This window comes from Salvelinus alpinus, chromosome 6, assembly GCF_045679555.1.
Source record: "Salvelinus alpinus chromosome 6, SLU_Salpinus.1, whole genome shotgun sequence".
NCBI lineage: Eukaryota > Metazoa > Chordata > Actinopteri > Salmoniformes > Salmonidae > Salvelinus > Salvelinus alpinus.
In genome coordinates this window covers 83,825,582-83,831,885 of record NC_092091.1, presented here as the reverse complement: position 1 = coordinate 83,831,885, position 6,304 = coordinate 83,825,582, and positions in this window count along the sequence as shown.

Sequence of the window (6,304 nt, the reverse complement as noted above, 5' to 3'; positions counted from 1 at the left end):
AGAGCGTTGTCAGCCAGCCCTCTGCCGTACTGCTGTGTGCATGCGGCCAGGCGTGCGGGTGTTATTCTGACATTCAGCCCTAAACCAATGTGTTCCTATGACTCAACTAGCACCAGTTGACTGCCTTCACCTCCTCTGTCACCATGTCAGCTCACACACACACACACACACACACACACACACACACACACACACATTAGGTCTGCCAAGTGTCACAATGGCTTCATACCTTATTCCAATAAAAGGTGTGGCGGTACATTATAAAAAACAGGATATTTATTTATATATATATATATATATATTTCCTTAATCCTTTGAGGTTAGTTTGTCTATATTTACAATGGCTCACTTCAAAAACACTAGATGTAGCCTTCTGTATTTCCTCCTTAAAGGAATAGTGCGACATTTTGGCAATTAATAAACCCTTTTCCTACTTACCCAGAGTCAGATTAACTCATAACATTAATAAACACTTTTCCTACTTACCCAGAGTCAGATTAACTCATAACATTAATAAACCATTTTCCTACTTACCCAGAGCCAGATTAACTCATGGATAACATTAAAAACCCTTTTCCTACTTACCCAGAGTCAGATTAACTCATAACATTAATAAACCCTTTTCCTACTTACCCAGAGCCAGATTAACTCATAACATTAATAACCCTTTTCCTACTTACCCAGAGTCAGATTAACTCATAACATTAATAAACCATTTTCTTACTTACCCAGAGCCAGATTAACTCATAACATTAATAACCCTTTTCCTACTTACCCAGAGTCAGATTAACTCATAACATGAATAAACCCTTTCCCTATTTACCCAGAGTCAGATTAACTCATGGATAACATTAATAAACCCTTTTCCTACTTACCCAGAGTCAGATTAACTCATGGATAACATTAATAAACCCTTTTCCTACTTACCCAGAGCCAGATTAACTCATGGATAACATTAATAAACCCTTTTCGTACTTACCCAGAGCCAGATTAACTCATGGATAACATTAATAAACCCTTTTCCTACTTATGAGTCAATGTGGAAGCTATATACAGGGGGTACCGGGACAATGTGGAGGCTTTATACAGGGGGTACCGGTACAGAGTCAATATGGAGGCTAGATACAGGGGGTACCTGTACAGAGTCAATGTGGAGGCTATATACAGGGGGTACCGGTACAGAGTCAATGTGGAGGCTATATACAGGGGTACCGGTACAGAGTCAATGTGGAGGCTATATACAGGGGGTACTGGTACAGAGTCAATGTGGAGGCTATATACAGGGGGTACCGGTACAGAGTCAATGTGGAGGCTATATACAGAGGGTACTGGTACAGAGTCAATGTGGAGGCTATATACAGGGGTACTGGTACAGAGTCAATGTGGAGGCTATATACAGGGGGTACTGGTACAGAGTCAATGTGGAGGCTATATACAGGGGGTACCGGTACAATGTGGAGGCTATATACAGGGGGTACTGGTACAGAGTCAATGTGGAGGCTATATACAGGGGGTACTGGTACAGAGTCAATGTGGAGGCTATATACAGGGGGTACCGGTACAATGTGGAGGCTATATACAGGGGGTACTGGTACAGAGTCAATGTGGAGGCTATATACAGGGGGTACTGGTACAGAGTCAATGTGGAGGCTATATACAGGGGGTACCGGTACAGAGTCAATGTGGAGGCTATATACAGGGGGTACCGGTACAATGTGGAGGCTATATACAGGGGGTACTGGTACAGAGTCAATGTGGAGGCTATATACAGGGGGTATTGGTACAGAGTCAATGTGGAGGCTATATACAGGGGGTACCGGTACAGAGTCAATGTGGAGGCTATATACAGGGGGTACCGGTACAGAGTCAATGTGGAGACTATATACAGGGGGCACCGGTTAGTCGATGCAACTGAGGCAATATGAACATGTAGGTAGAGTTTTTAAATTGACTCCAGGTAGCAGGAACAGCTTGCAGGTGCACTTTCCCTTTAGCATGTTGTTTATGAGGAGGACAGTCATTTTGTATCAGAGTTAAGGAAGTGGATGTGGTCTCATAAATTAAAGGGATGTCTGATCCACAGTAACAATAGCCTGTTGCCAGATCTGTTTGTGCTGTGTTGCCAATTCCTACTGTGCTTGTTGACACCATAAGGAGAAGGCACAAACAGATCTGGGACCAGGCTACAGAACGTAACACTACCTGGTGTGGTTAGAGTTCAACCCAGTTCTCTGCTCTGGTAAAAGAGGACTTCATGTAACTTGATATGCTGTGACAAATGTATTTTTAAATGTCCCCAGTCTGCAACATGTGAGAGTCTTATTGTCAGTTTGTAACCTGTGGGAGCACAGATGTCAGCATAGGAGTTGTATCTTGTTGACTGTGGCTGGCTGACATGCCAATTACAGTCATTCAGAGAACTTTTTACCCAGAGTACATAGAGTTCTGAAGCCTTTCTGTATTTCAGCACCTCTTCTTACCACAGACACTCCAGGAAGTTACACACCAACACACACCACAAAGTTACCCTCCTACTCTTCTAACATCCATCCTTGAGACGGGTTATATTTCAGTGTGTCTTGTCACCCACCTAGACATTCCTTAACGTTACCCTGGCTCCTACCTGCTTAACCTATTTTAGTAGGCTAGTGTGTGTGTGTGATCTTTGGGGGAAGTTGAACCCACAACCATGGCACTAGTCTTCTAAATTCTAACCTTCAGTCAGGGTGTATTTTTGTGTCTTACTACCACAGTGGCCCTCATACAGTGTGTGTTATGTGTTTGTTATGTGTGTGTCTTGCCACAGTCACCCTATCTAACCCTCCTGCTCTTCTATCTGTGGCCTTTCAACCAACCAGATACACTGGCCTTTCAACCAACCAGACACACTGGCCTTTCAACCAACCAGACACATTGGCCTTTCAACCAACCAGACACATTGGCCTTTCAACCAACCAGACACACTGGCCTTTCAACCAACCAGACACACTGGCCTTTCAACCAACCAGACACACTGGCCTTTCAACCAACCAGATACACTGGCCTTTCAACCAACCAGACACATTGGCCTTTCAACCAACCAGATACACTGGCCTTTCAACCAACCAGACACATTGGCCTTTCAACCAACCAGACACACTGTGTGAAACTCACACTTACACAAGCCTTTTTCTTTCCCACCACTCAAACGTTTTCCCTCAGAGATTGAAACCCAACCCAACCATGGTTATAGAAGCCCCCCCCTGAGGTCTCTCTACCACAGTTGGCTCCCTGTCCGAGCCTCAACCTGCTGGGTGCTTTGAATAGAGGAAAATTACTAGGTCTGATGACATGGCCTAGCCACACACACACACACACACACACACACACACTGAGGGCACACATACCCCCCCCCCCCCCCCCTTCCAACAAGATACATTGGCCTTTCAACCAACCAGACACACTGGCCTTTCAACCAACCAGACACACTGGCCTTTCAACCAACCAGACACACTGGCCTTTCAACCAACCAGACACACTGGCCTTTCAACCAACCAGACACACTGGCCTTTCAACCAACCAGACACACTGGCCTTTCAACCAACCAGACACACTGGCCTTTCAACCAACCAGACACACTGGCCTTTCAACCAACCAGACACACTGGCCTTTCAACCAACCAGACACACTGGCCTTTCAACCAACCAGACACATTGGCCTTTCAACCAACCAGACACATTGGCCTTTCAACCAACCAGACACACTGGCCTTTCAACCAACCAGATACACTGGCCTTTCAACCAACCAGACACACTGGCCTTTCAACCAACCAGACACACTGACCTTTCAACCAACCAGACACACTGTGTGAAACTCACACTTACACAAGCCTTTTTCTTTCCCACCACTCAAACGTTTTCCCTCAGAGATTGAAACCCAACCCAACCATGGTTATAGAAGCCCCCCCCTGAGGTCTCTCTACCACAGTTGGCTCCCTGTCCTAGCCTCAACCTGCTGGGTGCTTTGAATAGAGGAAAATTACCAGGTCTGATGACATGGCCTAGCCACACACACACACACACACACTGAGGACACACACACACACACTGAGGACACCCAGCCAGGTGGTAAACAACTAAAATGATGTTGTGCTAGTGTTGGCGTGCCACCAGTTTTGATCAACTTGGCTGACGGATTAGCATCCTCGCTAACCCTGGCTGTTCACCTTTGTGCTCCAGCTAAATAAAGGTAGTGACATTTTAGCTGGACGTGGTGATGGACTGTCAGAGTCAGGTGAAAAGCCTGGCTGAAATGCAGTTCAGTCTACCAGTGTGTACAGGAGGAGGGCTTGAATGCCAATCCTATATCGTACACTTGTAATACTCAATATGAAGTCATATTGTATGATACGTTTGTAACAGATACATTGATCTTTTACCACATCGTGTTCAAACTCTGGTGTATCATACGTGTCTTTGTCTTTCTTCACTTGCATTGATCTCAATGGGAGACGAGATGAAAATGGTACTTAAGTGGACGTCTAGGATTCGCCCCTTAATGCACCTTGGTTAGAGAGCACGGTGGCACCTTGGTTAGAGGGCACGGTGGCACCTTGGTTAGAGGGCACGGTGGCACCTTGGTTAGAGGGCACGGTGGCACCTTGGTTAGAGGGCACGGTGGCACCTTGGTTAGAGGGCACGGTGGCACCTTGGTTAGAGGGCACGGTGGCACCTTGGTTGGAGAGCACGGTGGCACCTTGGTTAGAGGGCACGGTGGCACCTGGTTGGAGAGCACGGTGGCACCTTGGTTAGAGGGCACGGTGGCACCTTGGTTAGAGAGCACGGTGGCACCTTGGTTAGAGAGCACGGTGACACCTTGGTTAGAGAGCACGGTGACACCTTGGTTAGAGAGCACGGTGGCACCTTGGTTAGAGAGCACGGTGGCACCTTGGTTAGAGAGCACGGTGGCACCTTGGTTAGAGAGCACGGTGGCACCTTGGTTAGAGGGCACGGTGGCACCTTGGTTAGAGAGCACGGTGGCACCTTGGTTAGAGAGCACGGTGGCACCTTGGTTAGAGGGCACGGTGGCACCTTGGTTAGAGAGCACGGTGGCACCTTGGTTAGAGGGCACGGTGGCACCTTGGTTAGAGAGCACGGTGGCACCTTGGTTAGAGAGCACGGTGGCACCTTGGTTAGAGAGCACGGTGGCACCTTGGTTAGAGAGCACGGTGGCACCTTGGTTAGAGAGCACGGTGGCACCTTGGTTAGAGAGCACGGTGGCACCTTGGTTAGAGAGCACGGTGGCACCTTGGTTAGAGAGCACGGTGGCACCTTGGTTAGAGGGCACGGTGACACCTTGGTTAGAGGGCACGGTGGCACCTTGGTTGGAGAGCACGGTGGCACCTTGGTTGGAGAGCACGGTGGCACCTTGGTTAGAGGGCACGGGGACACCTTGGTTAGAGAGCACGGTGGCACCTTGGTTGGAGAGCACGGTGGCACCTTGGTTAGAGGGCACGGGGACACCTTGGTTAGAGAGCACGGTGGCACCTTGGTTAGAGAGCACGGTGGCACCTTGGTTAGAGAGCACGGTGGCACCTTGGTTAGAGGGCACGGTGGCACCTTGGTTAGAGAGCACAGTGACACCTTGGTTGGAGGGCACGGTGACACCTTGGTTAGAGGGCACGGTGGCACCTTGGTTAGAGAGCACGGTGACACCTTGGTTAGAGAGCACGGTGACACCTTGGTTAGAGAGCACGGTGGCACCTTGGTTAGAGGGCACGGTGACACCTTGGTTAGAGGGCACGGTGGCACCTTGGTTAGAGGGCACGGTGGCACCTTGGTTAGAGAGCACGGTGACACCTTGGTTAGAGAGCACGGTGGCACCTTGGTTAGAGGGCACGGGGACACCTTGGTTAGAGAGCACGGTGGCACCTTGGTTAGAGGGCACGGTGACACCTTGGTTAGAGAGCACGGTGACACCTTGGTTGGAGAGCACGGTGGCACCTTGGTTAGAGGGCACGGGGACACCTTGGTTAGAGAGCACGGTGGCACCTTGGTTAGAGAGCACGGTGGCACCTTGGTTAGAGAGCACGGTGGCACCTTGGTTAGAGGGCACGGTGGCACCTTGGTTAGAGAGCACAGTGACACCTTGGTTGGAGGGCACGGTGACACCTTGGTTAGAGGGCACGGTGGCACCTTGGTTAGAGAGCACGGTGACACCTTGGTTAGAGAGCACGGTGACACCTTGGTTAGAGGGCACGGTGACACCTTGGTTAGAGGGCACGGTGACACCTTGGTTAGAGGGCACGGTGGCACCTTGGTTAGAG